This window comes from Trichomycterus rosablanca, chromosome 15 (assembly GCF_030014385.1).
Source record: "Trichomycterus rosablanca isolate fTriRos1 chromosome 15, fTriRos1.hap1, whole genome shotgun sequence".
In the NCBI taxonomy this organism is placed as follows: Eukaryota; Metazoa; Chordata; class Actinopteri; order Siluriformes; family Trichomycteridae; genus Trichomycterus; species Trichomycterus rosablanca.
The window spans coordinates 21,161,865-21,180,954 of record NC_086002.1 but is presented as its reverse complement, the minus strand read 5'-3'; the positions used below and the strand labels follow the sequence as shown (position 1 = coordinate 21,180,954).

Sequence of the window (19,090 nt, the reverse complement as noted above, 5' to 3'; positions counted from 1 at the left end):
TATGACAGTATGATAGTAAATAAAAAAAAGTGTGATTATCGTTGTAAAAGGGTATAGTAGTATATGTGAAAGAGTATAGTAATCCATGTATGAGAGTATGATAGTAAATAAAAGAAAGTGTGACTATAGTTGTAAGAGGGTATAGTAGTATATGTGAAAGAGTATAGTAATCCATGTATGAGAGTATGATAGTAAATAAAAGAAAGTGTGACTATAGTTGTAAGAGGGTATAGTAGTATATGTGAAAGAGTATAGTAATCCATGTATGAGAGTATGCTAGTAAATAAAAGAAAGTGTGATTATCGTTGTAAGAGGGTATAGTAGTATATGTGAAAGAGTATAGTAATCCATGTATGAGAGCATGATAGTAAATAAAATAAAGTGTGACTATAGTTGTAAGAGGGTATAGTAGTATATGTGAAAGAGTATAGTAATCCATGTATGAGAGTATGATAGTAAATAAAAGAAAGTGTGATTATCGTTGTAAGAGGGTATAGTAGTATATGTGAAAGAGTATAGTAATCCATGTATGAGAGTATGATAGTAAAAAGAAAGTGTGACTATAGTTGTAAGAGGGTATAGTAGTATATGTGAAAGAGTATAGTAATCCATGTATGAGAGTATGATAGTAAATAAAAGAAAGTGTGACTATAGTTGTAAGAGGGTATAGTAGTATATGTGAAAGAGTATAGTAATCCATGTATGAGAGTATGATAGTAAATAAAAGAAAGTGTGACTATAGTTGTAAGAGGGTATAGTAGTATATGTGAAAGAGTATAGTAATCCATGTATGACAGTATGATAGTAAATAAAAGAAAGTGTGATTATCGTTGTAAGAGGGTATAGTAGTATATGTGAAAGAGTATAGTAATCCATGTATGAGAGTATGATAGTAAATAAAAGAAAGTGTGACTATAGTTGTAAGAGGGTATAGTAGTATATGTGAAAGAGTATAGTAATCCATGTATGACAGTATGATAGTAAATAAAAGAAAGTGTGATTATCGTTGTAAGAGGGTATAGTAGTATATGTGAAAGAGTATAGTAATCCATGTATGACAGTATGATAGTAAATAAAAGAAAGTGTGATTATAGTTGTAAGAGGGTATAGTAGTATATGTGAAAGAGTATAGTAATCCATGTATGAGAGTATGATAGTAAATAAAAGAAAGTGTGATTATAGTTGTAAGAGGGTATAGTAGTATATGTGAAAGAGTATAGTAATCCATGTATGAGAGTATGATAGTAAATAAAAGAAGTTGTGATTATAGTTGTAAGAGGGTATAGTAGTATATGTGAAAGAGTATAGTAATCCATGTATGAGAGTATGATAGTAAATAAAAGAAAGTGTGACTATAGTTGTAAGAGGGTATAGTAGTATATGTGAAAGAGTATAGTAATCCATGTATGACAGTATGATAGTAAATAAAAGAAAGTGTGATTATAGTTGTAAGAGGGTATAGTAGTATATGTGAAAGAGTATAGTAATCCATGTATGACAGTATGATAGTAAATAAAAGAAAGTGTGACTATAGTTGTAAGAGGGTATAGTAGTATATGTGAAAGAGTATAGTAATCCATGTATGAGAGTATGCTAGTAAATAAAAGAAAGTGTGATTATCGTTGTAAGAGGGTATAGTAGTATATGTGAAAGAGTATAGTAATCCATGTATGAGAGTATGATAGTAAATAAAAGAAAGTGTGATTATAGTTGTAAGAGGGTATAGTAGTATATGTGAAAGAGTATAGTAATCCATGTATGAGAGTATGATAGTAAATAAAAGAAGTTGTGATTATAGTTGTAAGAGGGTATAGTAGTATATGTGAAAGAGTATAGTAATCCATGTATGAGAGCATGATAGTAAATAAAAGAAAGTGTGACTATAGTTGTAAGAGGGTATAGTAGTATATGTGAAAGAGTATAGTAATCCATGTATGAGAGTATGATAGTAAATAAAAGAAAGTGTGACTATAGTTGTAAGAGGGTATAGTAGTATATGTGAAAGAGTATAGTAATCCATGTATGAGAGTATGCTAGTAAATAAAAGAAAGTGTGATTATCGTTGTAAGAGGGTATAGTAGTATATGTGAAAGAGTATAGTAATCCATGTATGAGAGCATGATAGTAAATAAAAGAAAGTGTGACTATAGTTGTAAGAGGGTATAGTAGTATATGTGAAAGAGTATAGTAATCCATGTATGAGAGTATGATAGTAAATAAAAGAAAGTGTGACTATAGTTGTAAGAGGGTATAGTAGTATATGTGAAAGAGTATAGTAATCCATGTATGACAGTATGATAGTAAATAAAAGAAAGTGTGATTATCGTTGTAAGAGGGTATAGTAGTATATGTGAAAGAGTATAGTAATCCATGTATGAGAGTATGATAGTAAATAAAAGAAAGTGTGATTATAGTTGTAAGAGGGTATAGTAGTATATGTGAAAGAGTATAGTAATCCATGTATGACAGTATGATAGTAAATAAAAGAAAGTGTGATTATAGTTGTAAGAGGGTATAGTAGTATATGTGAAAGAGTATAGTAATCCATGTATGAGAGTATGATAGTAAATAAAAGAAAGTGTGATTATAGTTGTAAGAGGGTATAGTAGTATATGTGAAAGAGTATAGTAATCCATGTATGAGAGTATGATAGTAAATAAAAGAAGTTGTGATTATAGTTGTAAGAGGGTATAGTAGTATATGTGAAAGAGTATAGTAATCCATGTATGAGAGTATGATAGTAAATAAAAGAAAGTGTGACTATAGTTGTAAGAGGGTATAGTAGTATATGTGAAAGAGTATAGTAATCCATGTATGACAGTATGATAGTAAATAAAAGAAAGTGTGATTATAGTTGTAAGAGGGTATAGTAGTATATGTGAAAGAGTATAGTAATCCATGTATGACAGTATGATAGTAAATAAAAGAAAGTGTGACTATAGTTGTAAGAGGGTATAGTAGTATATGTGAAAGAGTATAGTAATCCATGTATGAGAGTATGATAGTAAATAAAAGAAAGTGTGACTATAGTTGTAAGAGGGTATAGTAGTATATGTGAAAGAGTATAGTAATCCATGTATGAGAGTATGATAGTAAATAAAAGAAAGTGTGATTATAGTTGTAAGAGGGTATAGTAGTATATGTGAAAGAGTATAGTAATCCATGTATGAGAGTATGATAGTAAATAAAAGAAAGTGTGACTATAGTTGTAAGAGGGTATAGTAGTATATGTGAAAGAGTATAGTAATCCATGTGTGAGAGTATGATAGTAAATAAAAGAAGGTGTGATTATAGTTGTAAGAGGGTATAGTAGTATATGTGAAAGAGTATAGTAATCCATGTATGAGAGCATGATAGTAAATAAAAGAAGGTGTGATTATAGTTGTAAGAGGGTATAGTAGTATATGTGAAAGAGTATAGTAATACATGTATGAGAGTATGATAGTAAATAAAAGAAAGTGTGATTATAGTTGTAAGAGGGTATAGTAGTATATGTGAAAGAGTATAGTAATCCATGTATGAGAGTATGATAGTAAATAAAAGAAAGTGTGATTATAGTTGTAAGAGGGTATAGTAGTATATGTGAAGGAGTATAGTTATCCATGTATGAGAGCATGATAGTAAATAAAAGAAAGTGTGATTATAGTTGTAAGAGGGTATAGTAGTATATGTGAAAGAGTATAGTAATCCATGTATGAGAGCATGATAGTAAATAAAAGAAAGTGTGACTATAGTTGTAAGAGGGTATAGTAGTATATGTGAAAGAGTATAGTAATCCATGTATGAGAGTATGATAGTGCTTGTATGAAGGTGACCTTCAGTAGTGGTTGTGTAAGAGTGTAGTGGTGGAAGTGTGAGCAAGAATGAATTATCTCTCAAACGGCCTCTCATAAAAAACACTCCTAATACATGGGCTGATACGATTGTACAATACATCAAATAAACTAAACAATAAAGGGATTTTTATTTATAGGTGACAACTGTTTTTTTAATTTGTTGTTATTATTGTTTAGGGCTTAACGCTGAATGTAAAAAAATACGATTTTCTGACCATAAAGGCCCGTGTTAAAGAGCAGCTGTACATTTATTAAAGTTCAGTAACACAGCTGGATGGTTATTGACTCATTTGTCAACTATTTAAACCTCTACCCCATACACATTACCATGGTGTCACCAACTATATGAAATTAACCATGGACTGTGGAGAGATCTCAAATAACATGAACCTGAAGGTATGAACTTACATTGTAGAAAAGAAAAACAAGCCAGTAGCAGCAGTGTGCACATTAAACCATTTACAGAAGGGTCATTAAGTTTGGTAAATTGAGATAATGGCATGTTTCTGACCTGAATGAGAGGGGCAGTAAAAAAATCTCACACTGTCAGAGACAACGTTTGAAGTCCAGGTTAATAGTACCTGCTAGTTAGAGAAGGATCACTTGTTTGTTAGTTTAAGTCCAAAAGCGGGTGTGGCCGCGAACCAGCGACCTTGGCGTTATTAGCACCACGCTCTAACCAACTGAGCTAACCGGCCAGTACATCTGTTCTACACTGACCCAATTCACAGCTGAAACAGACTTTCTTAATACACATCTATGAGGTTTTGTGGGTTCTTATATGTGTGAACTATCTAAACTATATATTTCTTAAAGTTCTTGACTAAGCTTAATGTCACCAACCAGTGAGTGGAGCAGATACGACTCAGGTCCTGCACACAGTAAGTAGTTCTGATACACAGTACCAGTCTGCACACCAGAGGGGCTCCAAACATCAAGTTTTCACTCATTAAATCATGTAGTTTGTGAACTTTGTGGAATGAATGTAGGATTTATACATGTAGATTCTGGGTTTTAGGAAGCTGAGCTACTGTTAATATTTTTTCAATTGAACTAAAAACAACCTGAATTGATATTTTAATTTACAAGCAAATGTAAAGTATATTTCTATATGAAGAGCATCTGTTTTCAGATAATATACACGCAGGTGTAAAGCATAATGGAGCGGGTTCAGTAATTGTGTAGTTTAAAAGTGACAGTAAATCTGTGTCTGTTTCTGTTGTTTATTCTGAATTGTGTTTGTTTGTAAACTGTGAATTAGTTCTTAATCTGGTCGTGATGTTAGTGAATTAAATCTACATCACTCTGATGATCTGATCTGATGAGCTGTCTGTTCTGATGTGTTGCCTAAGCCCGGCTAGCTCAGTCGGTAGAGCATGAGAGTCTTAATCTCAGGGTCGTGGGTTCGAGCTCCACGTTGGGCGAGTATCTTCATTTAACATCTACAGAAACCAGAACAGCCGGTGGATATTTGTGCATGTAGGACTGTTGTTTACTGGATGTTTCAGTTACTTATTTCCACTATTCTGTGGGATTACACATTGTTGTTGTGTCTCATATATGTTTGATCAACAGGCAGGTTGTGCAATAAAAGACTCTCGTCCCTGGGTGGGCTTGAACCACCAACCTTTCGGTTAACAGCCGAACGCGCTAACCGATTGCGCCACAGAGACACACGCGCAGCTCTTTCACATGACGGTACATAATCAGTATAACATTTTACTTACGTGTCCAGCCCTGCTACACAAACTGTCATTTTTGTCCCTGTTAAAAACTTTAGCTCAGTTAAAGCAAATAAAGACACATTTTAATTTTTCATCTATTATTACAGGTTTAAAGTTGCATAAAACAAATGTTTGTACAAATAATAAAAAAAACAAAGTACAAAATAAACATTTCACTTATTTTAATTATCTCACAAATTGCAGCAGCATCTTTTAGATCAGAACATCTATTAACATTAAATATCACTAAAGAGGAAATCCTGAACACAGCAATGTAAACCTTTCATTTAAATACAAGCTTTAGTAAAGTTACATAGTTGATCCATGGTAAAAAAAGAACTTAGCACAATGGTTAAACTACACAACCCAACAAGGTAAAATAACCCATCATGTGTTCTGTCCAGTATTTATACAGTTCTGGGATGCCAAATAACACTTTATCACCTGCTTTCGGCCTTTTTATTTCATGTATACCAAAAACAGTCGCCATTGCAGGTATACAACACGTTACAAAAACTCTTGGGACAGAAGAGCCATAAACTCTCTCGATTTTTTTTATATATTATAAAATCTGTATCCAAGCAACAAGCTGTAATTTATTTCTAGCACCACTAGATAGAGACGATGTCTGTACAACATTTTCAGCTTCACTTTAAACGTCAGTTGAAGGTGTTTTACTGTAGTAAGAATGAATGTTTGAGCTGATCTTTGTGTCATTGTGTAGCTTTGATGAAGAAAAAGCCGCTGGGTCAGTGTGTAACAGGAGGTTTGGAGTGAAGGTGGGTGTGTTTGTATAAAAGCTTCCAGTGAGGCTCTTATTCTGTGTTTTGGTGAATGAGAGCTCTTTTCTTTTGACTATGTGCTAATAAATGTAAAAAGAATAGCATCATTTTTTTATTTTAAATCAACAAGGACACATGTATTCGGTCACTACACACAACACAAATATGAGTGGTGATACACCATGATGGTAATGTTGTGAGAAAGTAAAGCACCAGAAACAAGAAATTTGACCGTTTTAAACAACTGAATTTATTTACAACCCTTCTGAGAGCAGCTACTTAGAAAAAAAAAATTGTATTACAAATATACACATAAAGGTCATGAAAATTCATTCAGATTTAGCAATTTAATAATGCATCTACCTTAATTATTAAAAAGTATCAGTATTGGATCGATATCGGCGATACTGGCCCTGTATTACCAAATTTTGCAGTATCGCACAACACTAGCATCAAGTAATCACTCAGCTCAGCTTTGGTTTTGCCCTCTTGTGATTGGGGGGGGGGGTGGATGGAGGGGGCAAGTTCTGCTTCTAACAATATGGACTACAATTCCCATGCTCCCACGGACTCTCACGTGACTATCACATGTCCCGGTCAGCCAATCTTGATCACGCTCATCAGCTCCAGAATTTTGATTCAGTTCGGCTGTGTTTGATTCAGTGAATCTTAATGAAACTCTTCTGTTTGGGTCTTGTTTTGCCGATCGTGTTTTTGCTCTTTTTTTCTTAATCTAACCATTACTGTGTATGACACTTGTTGTCTTCTTTTAACTGTTTTAGTCTATCTGGTTTTAGACTAAACCTGATTTTGTACACTGTTTTGCCCTTTTGATATTAAACTTTCCCTGATTTATATTCCACGAGCGTCTGGTCACTTTCTGCCTCGTGACATGTTGGTATTTTAATTAAAATATAAAGTATGTAAACAATCATGTAAACAATCGTGTGAAAACGTTCATGCAAATGAACTGAATTAATCATGAAAATCACCCAGCCCTAGTTTGATTCTCATCCAGTTCTTGATGCTTACATTTATTTTCAATATTATTATCAGATGTCTCACTGTAAATAGAACAGGTAGTGACCATACACTTACAGTCAGAAGGGTGTGAGTTTGATTCTCATCCAGTTCGTGATGCTCACATTCAGATTCTGCTTTTCAACATTGTGCCTAAACTACAACTACAAAAACTGCCAGATTCAGTCTAGATGTGCTGCTGTCAGCCTCGTTAGCGCAGTAGGTAGCGCGTCAGTCTTATACTCTGAAGGTTGTGAGTGTGATCCTCACACGAGCCAAGGCAGTTGAGGGATTAGTTTAGTTACTGTGCCTAATCCAGTGTTTCTCAAAGTGAGTGGCATGACAGGAGAGTTAAGTCTGACGGGCGGAGAAATGAAGTACAGAACCAATGTTTTAACATCAGAATCTTTTTTTATGGTGTATAATAAACAAACTGCTTTCAGGTTAGCAGTATTCATTCTGATAGTGAGTCTAGATCAGGGGTGCACACTACGTCGATCACACAGTACACGCTGGTACATCATTCCTCATTCAAACAGGTCAGCGTGACTGACATGAAATGTGGCCACTGTTTCTTTAATTTGTGGTTTGTTACCATAACTATGCCTCAGCACATCTAATCACTGCTAATCTAGAAAGTTTTCATTTAGCCAGTTTGCTGACATAGACATTTTAACCCCAAAACCTGACATTCTTATGAAACGCTGCACTTAAATTACTAATATATAAAATTTCACTGGATTCTGTAAAAACTACATTTCTACAACTCTACATAAAAAGGTGCTGTAACCATAAACTAATTAGATAGTAAAGCAATAAGCCACCAGAGACCGTGCACTACTGCTATGATTTTATCATGGGGAAATTTATCTTTGACATGAAACCCATCTGCTAACTGGGCTTAGATCAGAATCTAAATCTAAGCATCAAAAACTGGATGAGAATCAAACTCACACCCTTCTGACTGTAAATGAATGTTTACTACCTGTTCTATTTACAGTGCTGATGAAAGTCACTAAATGACATGAAACCAGTCTGCTAACTGGGCTTAGATTAGGCACAGTAACTAAACTGGTACATCAAGGTCCTTGCCCCATGTGAGGATCGAACTCATGACCTAAATGTAAGCATCAACTGGATGAGAATCAATTAGGGCTGCACGATATATTGTTTCAGCATCGTCATCGCAATGTGTGCATGCGCAATAGTCACATCGCAGGACGTGTGATGTCACGTCATGCAAATTAAATCAAATACGTCATGCTACAACTTTTTTGCTGCTTGAACTAAAATTCACACCTTCTCATTTTCCATGACATATCTACCAGTGTGTTCAAAAATCTAGTGAGCTAGTTAGCGATTCCATCAGGTTTCGCGTTTAGCATTTAGCATCTTGCCATTAAAACCAATGGAATGAGGTGAGACGGCGCTAACATGTCAATATAACCTCTCGATTCGTGTACAGAAAACTGTTACATTTGCTGACAAGCCCAAACTTGCAAATAAAAACACTCGTTAAAAATCAATAATTATTTATTTACGTTTAAAAAATAACTTCCTGTTTGCACTGTCAGCCATGTTTATTTTTCTGTGAGAGAAGAGATGCCGCAATGAATTCTGGGATTGCCTTCATCACTAGGGACGCTTCCGATTCTCACTCGTTCTTAAGTCAAAATAACATTGAAATATTAAGATGCCTCAGTAGTGAGCTTAGTAAGGCATCTGGGATTTGGAACAGGTGTATAGCTGCTCTTTTGTTTGTATAGTTTATTTTTTTGAATAATGTTTACTACTTGAAGAGGTTTTGATTGTGAAATAAAATAATAAATGACCCATTTTGTCAATCCTGTTTATTCCCTCATGTGATATTGAAGCTTTCTTAGTTTAATGTTCAGTTTCAACCAAGTACAAAGATGTAGCTTGTCATAATCTTTTGTATCCCTTGTAGGCACCACCCTTTTTTACAGATGAGCCCCTTATTTAGAGTAACATACATGCATTATTAATATTATTAATAATGTGGTGAAAATTCCTGCATTTTTTCTTAAATCGCAATATATATCACAGGAAAAAAAAATCGCAATGTCAGTTTTTTCCAATATCGTGCAGCCCTAGAATCAAACTCACACCCTTCTGACTGTAAGAATGCTCTCTACCTGTTCTATTTACAGTGCTGATGAAAGTCACTAAATGACATAAAACCAGTCTGCTAACTGGGCTTAGACGACCTTCACGACCTTCAGATTATGAGACTGACGCGCTACTAACTGCGCTAACGAGGCTGACAGCAACATGAGTAGACGTCGGAATCCGACCGTTTCATTGGCTGAAGTTTAGGCACAATACTGAAAAGCAGAATCTAAATGTAAGCATCAAGAACAAGATGAGAATAAAACTCACACCCTTCTGACTGTAAATGAATGTTTAGTACCTGATCTATTTACAGTGCTAATAAAAGTCACAAAATTACATGAAACCAGTCTGCTAACTGGGCTTAGATTAGGCACAGTAGCTAAACCGGCTCCTTTAAAGGCTTTGCCCCATGTGAGGATCGAACTCACAACCTAAATTTAAGCATCAAGAACTGGATGAGAATCAAACTCACACCCTTCTGACTGTAAGAATGCTCTCTAATTGTTCAATTTACAGTGCTGATGAAAGTCACTAAATGACATAAAAACAGTCTGCTAACTGGGCTTAGATTCGGCTGAGCAACTAAACCGGTCCCTCAAGGACCTTGCCCCGTGTGAGGATCGAACTCACGACCTTCAGATTATGAGACTAACGTGCTACCTACTGCACTAAAGAGGCTGGCAAAGAGATTTAACTAGGTTTATTTGAAAGAGCCGTTCATTAGAATCACATTTGATTTTCAATATTGTGCCTAAACTTCAGCCAAAGAAACGGTCAGATTCAGATGTCTCTTCACACTGCTGTCAGCCTCGTTGGCGCAGTAGGTAGCGCGTCAGTCTCGTAACCTGAAGGTTGTGCGTTCGAAACAGAGGGAAAATGAATGAGGTGCAAGGCCTTTGAGGGACCAGTTTAGTTACAGTGTCTAATTTAAGCCCAGCACTGTAAATTGATTCGGCTTTTCAACAGTGTGCCTTAACTACAACTACAAAAACTGCCAGATTCAGTCTAGCTGCGTTGCTGTCAGCCTCGTTAGCGCAGTAGGTAGTGTGTCAGTCTCATAATCTGAAGGTCGTGAGTTTGATCATCACACGGGGCAAGATCCATGAGGGACCAGTTTAGTTGTTGAGCCTAATCTAAGCCCAGTTAGCAGACTGGTTTCATGTCATTTAGTGACTTTCATCAGCACTGTAAATAGAACAGGTAGTGAACATACACTTACAGTCAGAAGGGTGTGAGTTTGATTCTCATCCAGTTTTTGATGCTTACATTTAGATTCTGCCTTTCAATATTGTGCCTAAACTTCAGCCAATGAAACGGTTGGATTCCGACGTCTCCGCATGTTTTTGTCTACTCATGTCTTCATCAGCCTCGTTAGCGCAGTAGGTAGCGCGTCAGTCTCATAATCTGAAGGTCGTGAGTTCGACCCTCACACGGGGCAAGGTCCTTGATGTACCAGTTTAGTTGCTGAGCTGAATCTAAGCCCAGTTAGCAGACTGGTTTTATGTCATTTAGTGACTTTCATCAGCACTGTAAATAGAACAGGTAGAGAGCATTCTTACAGTCAGAAGGGTGTGAGTTTGATTCTAGGGCTGCACCATATTGGAAAAAACTGACATTGCGATTTTTTTCCTGCGATATATATATATTGCGATTTATACAACAGGTAGTTCCGACCTTACAATCTGATTGGTTGAGAAGCGTTCTAACTGTGCTGATATTTCGCGATAACAGCACGGGCTTTTCACATCACAACGGTATTACTCCGCTGACGCATTGCCAGTAACGACACGCTTCATGCACACTGTTGTAATGTGCCTTTAAGACGTTAAAGGGTTAACACGGAATACGGAGTTACGCTTGATGCGCATGCTTGGGTTCAGTTTAAGGATGCAATAAAACAAAGCTCTACTGAACAGTTTACCTCCTGTATTTCTTTACAATAATACTTCACACACAAACGTGCACGCAGGCGACACAGCTCCTGGTCACGTTTTAAATCCGTGACAAGCTTCATGCCTTTTTTTTAGCCTACTGTACAGGTAGAGAATGTTTACCGTTGCATAGCAACTCATTCGCTGTGGAACTACTTTTTGGCGGAAGGTATTGTTAATATTAAAGCATAATTAATATGAAATTCAGGGCTTCGTTGATTTATTTTCTTTCTTTATTTTGTAAAAACTGTTGTATAAAAGCAATAGAACACTCGAGGTCGTGTGTTATCGCGAATAACATCACGGCTGTGATGGTCTACGGCACTTGCCTTCGGCTCGTGCCTGCGACCGAATCACAGCCGTGATGTTATTTCGCGATAACACACTCCCTCTCGTGTTCTATTGCTTAATTAAAGCCCTTTCATGCCTGAGTGGCTATGTGACATAGTCATAGAAAAAACCTTATTGTGTAAATACCGTACATAGCATAGACTACATACACAGATCATTATAACCACACGAATCAGTTCTTTAAAATGATATAAAACTTAGTATGTTTATTTAAATGTAATATAAAAATTGAGAGTTTTTTTAGGTTGATTTTGGCTTTTTGTATAGATTTGGTTATTTCATACATAAATACTTACATTTTTAACACATTTCTGTGCAATATAGAGAAAAATATAGAGTATATGAAATGTTTGCAATTTTGTGAGCCATTTGTCAAAAAAATAATTTTGAATCTACCATATTCTATTCAAAAGTTATAGTCAATTTAGCAGAAGGTGTCATTTAGCAATTTAGAATGTTCGTGTAGCTCCTTTTTTACCTCACTTTTTACCAATGTCAGCATACACTATAAACCAATGAAAGTGTACTTTTATGAAAAAAAAAACCCTGCATATACACACACCATTATAACCAGGAGAATCAGTTCTTTAAAATTATATGAAACTCAATGAGGGAAACGGGGATAAGCATAGCCACTGTGATCCCCGGTGTTTTGGTTGCAATAGTTCATAAAAGCATCACGGATGTTAAAAAGGGCTTGACGATCATAAACAGTAACTGAAGAGACGAACAACTTAAGCAAAGAAGCGAACACGGTTACTAAAAACATCAAACATAGCACTCGACGGCTAGCCATCAAACACACCGGCGCCATCTTAGTAATCCATGTATGAGAGCATGATAGTAAATAAAAGAAAGTGTGACTATAGTTGTAAGAGGTTATAGTAGTATATGTGAAAGAGTATAGTAATCCATGTATGAGAGCATGATAGTAAATAAAAGAAAGTGTGATTATAGTTGTAAGAGGGTATAGTAGTATATGTGAAAGAGTATAGTAATCCATGTATGAGAGCATGATAGTAAATAAAAGAAAGTGTGACTATAGTTGTAAGAGGGTATAGTAGTATATGTGAAAGAGTATAGTAATCCATGTATGAGAGCATGATAGTAAATAAAAGAAAGTGTGACTATAGTTGTAAGAGGGTATAGTAGTATATGTGAAGGAGTATAGTAATCCATGTATGAGAGCATGATAGTAAATAAAAGAAAGTGTGACTATAGTTGTAAGAGGGTATAGTAGTATATGTGAAAGAGTATAGTAATCCATGTATGAGAGCATGATAGTAAATAAAAGAAAGTGTGATTATAGTTGTAAGAGGGTATAGTAGTATATGTGAAAGAGTATAGTAATCCATGTATGAGAGTATGATAGTAAATAAAAGAAAGTGTGACTATAGTTGTAAGAGGGTATAGTAGTATATGTGAAAGAGTATAGTAATCCATGTATGAGAGCATGATAGTAAATAAAAGAAAGTGTGACTATAGTTGTAAGAGGGTATAGTAGTATATGTGAAAGAGTATAGTAATCCATGTATGAGAGTATGATAGTAAATAAAAGAAAGTGTGATTATAGTTGTAAGAGGGTATAGTAGTATATGTGAAAGAGTATAGTAATCCATGTATGAGAGCATGATAGTAAATAAAAGAAAGTGTGATTATAGTTGTAAGAGGGTATAGTAGTATATGTGAAAGAGTATAGTAATCCATGTATGAGAGTATGATAGTAAATAAAAGAAAGTGTGATTATAGTTGTAAGAGGGTATAGTAGTATATGTGAAAGAGTATAGTAATCCATGTATGAGAGTATGATAGTAAATAAAAGAAGGTGTGACTATAGTTGTAAGAGGTTATAGTAGTATATGTGAAAGAGTATAGTAATCCATGTATGAGAGCATGATAGTAAATAAAAGAAAGTGTGACTGACTATAGTTGTAAGAGGGTATAGTAGTATATGTGAAAGAGTATAGTAATCCATGTATGAGAGCATGATAGTAAATAAAAGAAAGTGTGATTATAGTTGTAAGAGGGTATAGTAGTATATGTGAAAGAGTATAGTAATCCATGTATGAGAGCATGATAGTAAATAAAAGAAAGTGTGACTATAGTTGTAAGAGGGTATAGTAGTATATGTGAAAGAGTATAGTAATCCATGTATGAGAGCATGATAGTAAATAAAAGAAAGTGTGACTATAGTTGTAAGAGGGTATAGTAGTATATGTGAAAGAGTATAGTAATCCATGTATGAGAGTATGATAGTAAATAAAAGAAAGTGTGATTATAGTTGTAAGAGGGTATAGTAGTATATGTGAAAGAGTATAGTAATCCATGTATGAGAGCATGATAGTAAATAAAAGAAAGTGTGACTATAGTTGTAAGAGGGTATAGTAGTATATGTGAAAGAGTATAGTAATCCATGTATGAGAGTATGATAGTAAATAAAAGAAAGTGTGATTATAGTTGTAAGAGGGTATAGTAGTATATGTGAAAGAGTATAGTAATCCATGTATGAGAGCATGATAGTAAATAAAAGAAAGTGTGATTATAGTTGTAAGAGGGTATAGTAGTATATGTGAAAGAGTATAGTAATCCATGTATGAAAGTATGATAGTAAATAAAAGAAAGTGTGATTATAGTTGTAAGAGGGTATAGTAGTATATGTGAAAGAGTATAGTAATCCATGTATGAGAGCATGATAGTAAATAAAAGAAAGTGTGACTATAGTTGTAAGAGGGTATAGTAGTATATGTGAAAGAGTATAGTAATCCATGTATGAGAGCGTGATAGTAAATAAAAGAAAGTGTGATTATAGTTGTAAGAGGGTATAGTAGTATATGTGAAAAAGTATAGTAATCCATGTATGAGAGCATGATAGTAAATAAAAGAAAGTGTGATTATAGTTGTAAGAGGGTATAGTAGTATATGTGAAAGAGTATAGTAATCCATGTATGAGAGCATGACAGTAAATAAAAGAAAGTGTGACTATAGTTGTAAGAGGGTATAGTAGTATATGTGAAAGAGTATAGTAATCCATGTATGACAGTATGATAGTAAATAAAAGAAAGTGTGATTATAGTTGTAAGAGGGTATAGTAGTATATGTGAAAGAGTATAGTAATCCATGTATGAGAGCATGATAGTAAATAAAAGAAAGTGTGACTATAGTTGTAAGAGGGTATAGTAGTATATGTGAAAGAGTATAGTAATCCATGTATGACAGTATGATAGTAAATAAAAGAAAGTGTGATTATAGTTGTAAGAGGGTATAGTAGTATATGTGAAAGAGTATAGTAATCCATGTATGAGAGTATGATAGTAAATAAAAGAAAGTGTGACTATAGTTGTAAGAGGGTATAGTAGTATATGTGAAAGAGTATAGTAATCCATGTATGAGAGCATGATAGTAAATAAAAGAAAGTGTGATTATAGTTGTAAGAGGGTATAGTAGTATATGTGAAAGAGTATAGTAATCCATGTATGAGAGCATGACAGTAAATAAAAGAAAGTGTGACTATAGTTGTAAGAGGGTATAGTAGTATATGTGAAAGAGTATAGTAATCCATGTATGACAGTATGATAGTAAATAAAAGAAAGTGTGATTATAGTTGTAAGAGGGTATAGTAGTATATGTGAAAGAGTATAGTAATCCATGTATGAGAGCATGATAGTAAATAAAAGAAAGTGTGACTATAGTTGTAAGAGGGTATAGTAGTATATGTGAAAGAGTATAGTAATCCATGTATGACAGTATGATAGTAAATAAAAGAAAGTGTGATTATAGTTGTAAGAGGGTATAGTAGTATATGTGAAAGAGTATAGTAATCCATGTATGAGAGCATGATAGTAAATAAAAGAAAGTGTGACTATAGTTGTAAGAGGGTATAGTAGTATATGTGAAAGAGTATAGTAATCCATGTATGAGAGTATGATAGTAAATAAAAGAAAGTGTGACTATAGTTGTAAGAGGGTATAGTAGTATATGTGAAAGAGTATAGTAATCCATGTATGAGAGTATGATAGTAAATAAAAGAAAGTGTGATTATCGTTGTAAGAGGGTATAGTAGTATATGTGAAAGAGTATAGTAATCCATGTATGAGAGTATGATAGTAAATAAAAGAAAGTGTGATTATAGTTGTAAGAGGGTATAGTAGTATATGTGAAAGAGTATAGTAATCCATGTATGAGAGTATGATAGTAAATAAAAGAAAGTGTGATTATAGTTGTAAGAGGGTATAGTAGTATATGTGAAAGAGTATAGTAATCCATGTATGAGAGTATGATAGTAAATAAAAGAAAGTGTGACTATAGTTGTAAGAGGGTATAGTAGTATATGTGAAAGAGTATAGTAATCCATGTATGAGAGTATGATAGTAAATAAAAGAAAGTGTGATTATAGTTGTAAGAGGGTATAGTAGTATATGTGAAAGAGTATAGTAATCCATGTATGAGAGTATGATAGTGCTTGTATGAAGGTGACCTTCAGTAGTGGTTGTGTAAGAGTGTAGTGGTGGAAGTGTGAGCAAGAATGAATTATCTCTCAAACGGCCTCTCATAAAAAACACTCCTAATACATGGGCTGATACGATTGTACAATACATCAAATAAACTAAACAATAAAGGGATTTTTATTTATAGGTGACAACTGTTTTTTTAATTTGTTGTTATTATTGTTTAGGGCTTAACGCTGAATGTAAAAAAATAAGATTTTCTGACCATAAAGGCCCGTGTTAAAGAGCAGCTGTACATTTATTAAAGTTCAGTAACACAGCTGGATGGTTATTGACTCATTTGTCAACTATTTAAACCTCTACCCCATACACATTACCATGGTGTCACCAGCTATATGAAATTAACCATGGACTGTGGAGAGATCAATATTTACAATATTTTTGTTAAGTACAATTAAAATAACTAAAACTGTGCATTAAAAATACCAGAGGCAGAAATTTAAACTTGAAGTGTAACTTCTGAGTGACTTTTAATTCATTCTGATCAGCTATCAGCATACACTGTAAAAAATATTACCCTATATCTACTCAATAAAATTGAGGCAACAGATTACATGCAATACTATTAAGTAAATACTACTAGGCTTCATTTTGATTCAAAAGTAATCAATTATAACACTTTAAAAAATTCAGGAGAGGTAATACAATATATTAAATATTTAATTTCAATCTATACAAAAGAATTAAGTAGATTCAATGTTCAAACCAGAATTAGTACTAATAAAATTGAGTTGACTATAGAGGACTCAATTAGCCTTATTTACTCAATAAAATTAAACCAACACAACAATAATATTAATGACATGAATAACTGTAAATGGAAAACACGAAAAATAACCAGTTCAGAGGTTAATACTTGATTTGAATACCTTTGCAGTGACTTAAAAATAAAGTGTGTATTATTGTTACAAATACGTGTTTTAGATGACATATTGAAGAAACAAACACATACCAGGTGAAGGAATATGAGGGGATTCAGCTCCTGAGGATCTTCTCTGGATCTCCTCTGTATGTGTGTCGGCTCCTCCGGGCGCGCGGCTGTGTGTATATTTTGGCGGGAGTGTGTATCCAGCCGACGCTCTAACTCACGATTTTGTTGATACACAAGCGCTTACACAAAACCGGTCTGAGGTTTACAGGGACCATTCTTAAATAAACCAGTAACTATGGAACCGTTTATCATTTATAATATCTAACTACTGTAGTAGTTGTGTCTCAGAACTACCTACAGATCCAGTCTACTTTTATAAAGTGAAAATCATTATAGACTTTAAAAAACAGCATTAAACATTCAGGATTTACAGGGACACCAAAAGTGTCCTTATAAACCCAGAGTCCCCGTAATGCTGGTATGTATTCAGGAATATTGTCCCCATAAGTCATACATACCAACACACACACACACAAATACATAAAAAATACATACATAAAAGAAAACACATACGGGGTAAAAAAAAATGGTCCCACCTATAGGAATCGCCCACTCTTTCCCCACCTTTTGTTTAACTGATAACTTACAGACATGAGTTAAATGAACATTGACAACATAGAAAAACTCACTAGTCAAGACAACTGATTATTTTACGTTAGATTTTCTGAAAACTTAATAACCTGAGTTCAAAATCCAAAACTTGTCATGAGAATTTGAGTTGAAAAGAAGAAATGAGTTCACATAACTTATTGAGGCTGAAATGTTTTAGTGTATCTTATTATTCTGAGTTACAGTAGTAATATTAATTTTCATTAATTTTGCAAATGTTGTCATTTTTGTTTTATTTATTTGCAAATTAATGCATTTGAATGCTTTAGAAAGTGGGACATTACCATTTTTCATATAAGAGCCAGTATTACTGGCTCACTTAGTTTGCCAGTGGTGCCATGTCTTTGCCAGATGTGGCCCAGATCTGTTTTGGGACATGTGGGCCATATAAGCATTTCCTATATGTGGGCCACTTTTGGCTCATATGCTGTTTGCCGATGCCGGCAGTGAGCCGGCAGTGCCGTAACGTTGCCAGAAGTGGCCCACATCCGTATGCTATCTGGGACATCTGTGTTTCATGGTTAATTTCCTCTTTTTGGACCATGCAAGGAAAGGAGCAGGACTCTGATTGGTTGAGAAGCGTTCTAAACGTGCTGATATTCGTGATAACAGCGCGGCCTTTTCACACCACAATGGTATTACTCCGCTGACGCGTTGCCATTAACGACAAGCTTCATGCACATAAACGTGCACACAGGCGACACAGACTTTTTTTCCCGGTCGCGTTTTAAATCCGTTATCTGATATACAATCTAGCGCACTGTGTAGGGAACATAACCCATTGTCTAATTCACTATCTAGTGCACTATATAGGGAACATATATCCATGATCTGATACACAATCTAGTGCACTATTTAGGGAACATTAATGTGTTTGTAACGCGAACAGTTAGTTAAGCCAGTTAGCAGCTCCTAGTAGTTGTTTTCATCCATAGCCTTTGGTGTGTGTGAGAGGTTTTTTTTATTTCTTTTTTTTCCCTTCGGAGGTTCTTGCTTTCTTCTTCTTCTTGTTCTTACTTCCCTGAAATTAGTTTTTGCAACTTGGGATGTCTGCTTTGTAGTGTTAAACTTTATATTCGTTGTGGAACTACATTTTGGCGGAAGGTATTGTTAATATTAAAGCATATTTAATATGAAATTCAGGGCTTCTTTGATTTATTTTCTTTCTTTATTTTGTAAAAACTGTTGTATAAAAGCAATAGAACACTCGAGGTCATGTGTTATCGCGAATAACATCATGGCTGTGATGATCTACGCTACTCGCCTTC

General features: G+C 34.4%; 2 protein-coding genes and 3 non-coding genes across 5 annotated transcripts in view; 2 read left to right on the top strand and 3 right to left on the bottom strand.

The window, feature by feature from the left end:
• LOC134328786 (uncharacterized) overlaps positions 1 to 19,090 on the bottom strand; it is a 765,451-nt gene that overhangs the window by 434,564 nt on the left and 311,797 nt on the right. The window lies entirely within an intron of this gene.
• The window catches only part of LOC134329498 (zinc finger protein 420-like), a 150,033-nt gene that overhangs the window by 26,417 nt on the left and 104,526 nt on the right, over positions 1 to 19,090 (top strand). The window lies entirely within an intron of this gene.
• On the bottom strand, positions 5,436 to 5,509 carry trnan-guu (transfer RNA asparagine (anticodon GUU)). The gene has a single exon. It is a non-coding gene; the product is annotated as a tRNA-Asn (tRNA).
• On the bottom strand, positions 10,101 to 10,173 carry trnam-cau (transfer RNA methionine (anticodon CAU)). Its single transcript has one exon. It is a non-coding gene; the product is annotated as a tRNA-Met (tRNA).
• Positions 10,861 to 10,933, top strand: trnam-cau (transfer RNA methionine (anticodon CAU)). Its single transcript has one exon. It is a non-coding gene; the product is annotated as a tRNA-Met (tRNA).